At 34.1% G+C, this 4146-nt stretch overlaps 1 long non-coding RNA gene across 1 annotated transcript; it reads right to left on the bottom strand.

The window, feature by feature from the left end:
* Positions 1-685: 685 nt before the first annotated feature.
* LOC145559778 (uncharacterized) lies at positions 686-3942 on the bottom strand. The gene is made up of 3 exons (XR_014092947.1): positions 3854-3942; positions 3590-3751; positions 686-953 (listed from the first exon to the last, which is right to left on the bottom strand). It is a non-coding gene; the product is annotated as an uncharacterized LOC145559778 (long non-coding RNA).
* Between the last annotated feature and the right edge of the window lie 204 nt (positions 3943-4146).

The following is a 4146-nucleotide window of genomic DNA, read 5'->3' as shown; positions in this document are numbered from 1 at the left end:
CACCGGTGAACAGAAAGAGTAGTTGTGCAACGAAAGCTTTCAATAAACCCGGGGTTACCATGGTGCTTGAGTTTGATGAGTTAGTTCAACCCACTGGCCAATGGCGCGACAAATTTTCTAGTCGAATTGGCATCACTACTACAATTTCCATGTTTTTGCGACGCTTTATAGGCTATTTTTGGACGTAGAAAAATGTCGAAAATTTTGTTCTCGACGCTTTTGAAAAGCGCTGAAAAAAAGTGAGTCGAGATTTCTTTTGGACGTAAAAAAGCGTCGACAGCCACGACGCTTTTTGGTGTCTAGATAATTATACGGAATGTCCAAAAATGGGTTGGTTCGCTCTATCTCTCAATGTTTGCGACGCTTTTACATGTCTAATGTAAGTAGGATTGGGGACGCTTTTCGTTGTCCATATATCTTTTCGACGCCTTTTGTTGTCCATAAGTTTTAATTTGGGAGACGCTTTGTAGCGTCCACTTTTTCTTTGTCAGGAATTTTCTTAAAAAATGCAAATCAAATGTCCTTAACGTAAAAAAGCGTCCACAATATTTTTTGTAGTAATTTTTTTATACAAAATTAAAATTACATTCATTACAATGCATATATATAATTATATATATATAATTCAAACATAATAATAAATATTTATGTACTAGATAGATAAAGCTAGCTAGCTAGCGATTAGTCAACATTGTAATTTGTTCATAGTTAATTAAACTATCCGACAAAATAATTACAAAAAAAAACATCAACAACATGGTCGTCAAAAACAAAAACTTTAATTAGCATCAACTAAAAAAAATATATTAATAACACAAAGACTAAAAACCCCAATTAGCTGCACTTGATAAATCGTTGATGATGACAGCTCATATCTTGGTAGTCGCTAGTTTTTCTTCTAAAATATCCACCCTAATTCATTTCCATGTATTCATCAAATTACCTTTTCCAACCTTCAAGATAAAATTAAAAAGTAATTAGTACATATATATAAATATTAAACATACTGATGAAACTAGCTTTTTTATAAACTTTATGACTAAAAATCAATGAAATTATGAATAAAAATTTTCAAAAACCCAGTTGGAATAAAATACATTAAAAACCTAGAAACAATATATAAACTCAAATTAACCCAGCTGCTGTAAACAATATGCGAATGGAATTTTAATATGACAACAACCTGATTCACAAATCTTAATCAAACCTTACATTAAGAATACATCTTATCAAAGCTCTTAATCAAAAACTATATCACACATGTTAATCAAATACTATATCAAACCCACCATTCCAAATTTATCAAATAGCAATTAAAGATGAAATAACATAAATTTGTGATCCCCAAATTTGCATATATAATGAATTAGCACATATTAAATAATTTTAACACAACATAATATATTATAGTATGAGGTTTAAACACAAAACAACAGGAAGAACGAGCAAAGCTAAATCTGTTATTCAGATACCAAAAATCAAGAATAAATACTTCAATAAGATCAAGAATTTTGCACTCAATATTTCATGAAAAAATTACTGTCATAAACATTATATTATATGGAATCATGTAAAATGGGTTTCAAGTAGACGAAGTATTAAGAATTTTTCACTTTCAAATCAGTATAAAATAGATCTCCTGTTTGAACTTTGAAGGCACATATTTTTTTATTTTTTTAAAAACCCCGTTTAGGGTGCCTTATAAGAGAATCCACCAAAACATGGAGAGTAACCTCATAACGACAATAGAAATCCCAAATTTGTTCAACGCCATATGGTAAGACACGGGCTAAATTATGAACAACTATATTCCCGTCCCGCTTAACATGGCACCAAAAAACAGAGTTAAAACTAGTAGAAGAAGATAGTATATCATCTAGGATTGCGTCCAAATCAGTGAAATAGACTGCAGCCTTCGACAGTCTGATGGCCATGTATACTACCTTCGACAGTCTGATAGCCATGTGAGTCTGGCTGTCCGATTCTACGACAATGTCAGCTAGGCCAAAACACTTGGCCAGTCTGATGGCTATAGCTACTACTTTCCCTTTAGCCACAATGGGGGTCTAGTGAGCTCTTATACGTTGTAAAGCAGAGAACAACACCTCGCCTGTCCAATTCCTAGCAATAACTCCAACACCCACCCACCCTTCTATGTGTAGGGCTGCATCATAGTTGAGTTTGATCAACCCTTCAGTTGGACAAGAAGGCACATATTTAAGGAAACACCATACATCAATATTAATTCCTCATATTCAAGGAAACACCAACCTATACACCAGCCCTATTGTGAACCCAAAACACCAAACCCTCATAGTGACGTCATGAGATCGACTAATCGAGAATCGCTTGACCAGCAAGAATTCAGTTTAGATCGGAATCCTAAAGCTCTAGATTATGAATCATTAAAAAAAGTAGTAAAGGAAGGATTCTATTTTGCATGAAGTATCTACCAGCAAAGATTCTAAACATATGAGCAAAAAAAAAATAGCAGATAAAGGGAAAATACACAAGTTTTCAACTCAACTCCATATCTCAACCATCAGATTAAGGAGGGGATTACATTTGAAGGGTGTAGCATGCTCTAGAAATTGACAGTTTGGTAGCAAAATACTAATTAAACTTAAAACTTAAAATGGCTTTAAGATGTGCTCATGTTGCCTAAGGTTGTACGACTCACCAGCATTAGCCTACTGTGGGCTCTTATAGTCAGATAGGTTCCGAGGCACTTAGTGCCTAGTATGTTTTTAGCTTTTATCCTAAGAAAGGATTGTTTTCTCACCCATTTATTTACATGTGAATCCGTAAATGCCTCAATTTTTGTCTGTGTTAATGTGATCAGGAACAGGAGTAGTGAGTGTGTTTCTTCTATCCTAGAAGTTCAGAAGTCTAAATGCTGGAACAAGACACTTTTCAAGTGGAAGCTAACTGTTCTTGATGGCAGCACACACCTTGGTGAAGGGCTCGTGCAGGGTAACAGAAGCAGTTATCTTGTGGAAGCTATGCTGAAAGGAGCTACATAAGCTATGAGTCACATATTGTGGCACTTAAAGGCATATACGCCAGATTCAAGACTAATCAAATGGCTGCAAGGAGATCGAACAGGAGACTTCCATGTTCGTGACAAACTTATTAGACTTAGAAACCTTCTACCTAGTTTCTTATAAACACGACCTTGAAATAAGTCTAATATTAGTTTTAATTTCTAAATAATCAAGAGAGATCTTCATAAACTAATACCTCAGTTCATGCAGCCATAAGTTTATATCAGTAACAACTCTAAATATCAATAATAGGGATGACTTAATAGTACCTGTGTGTTTGCCATACCCAAGAATTAAGATGTCTTGCTAAGAAGATCTGGAAAAGCATTCCCTTGATGAACCGCACCCACAATATCAAAAAATTGTCCAACAAGCATTTTATGAAGTAAATTATTTTGTTTGACCTTGTCTTTTAGCTTTTCATTTTCCTTTTCAAGTGTATCATTTTTTTCGTGCAAAGAAGTTACTTATTCTTTAACATTGTCCATGAAATTAATCCTACTTTAAACTTTTCCATAACATTTCTTCCTTAAGAAACCACGTACCCTGTAAATGTCGCCCTTTTTTACCCCTAGTCCGTAACCTAAAGGATGATCCGGAATCTCATCGCAATACATGGTATGGTGAAAAGCTTCATCTTCAAGCTCTTGTTGTGACTTTTTAGGATACAACATCCTCAAATCTTCAACCTTAGCGTTGACATAATCCTGTACCAAGTTTAAATAATGAACACGGGGATTAAAAACAGAGCAACACATTTAGCAGACCCTCTAGCGTAATTTCTGCAGTGACTATGTCAGGAATCATACCACAAAATCTACGGTGACTGTGTTGGGAAGAAAGCTTCTGTCCTTACCCGTATGAGCTTTTATCCAAAGAGCAATAGTTCATTTTTTTTCTCCATGTTCATCTTCCTATTAACAATAATGTCAAAAAGAGCATTATAAGAGAAATCGACAACAATGAGATGCATTATAAATAACAGAATGTATATGAATAAGAGAAAGAATTATATTCATTTATATGTACTTTTTTAGCTTATTCATGCTACAAATCGTTATTGTTATTTATTTGTTTTCTTATATTTTTGAGACTAACACTC

This window comes from Chenopodium album, chromosome 9 (genome assembly GCF_948465745.1).
Source record: "Chenopodium album chromosome 9, dcCheAlbu1.1, whole genome shotgun sequence".
Taxonomy (NCBI): domain Eukaryota; kingdom Viridiplantae; phylum Streptophyta; class Magnoliopsida; order Caryophyllales; family Amaranthaceae; genus Chenopodium; species Chenopodium album.
Note: the sequence above shows the minus strand (reverse complement) of the source record. Positions and strands in the feature narration are given on the sequence as shown.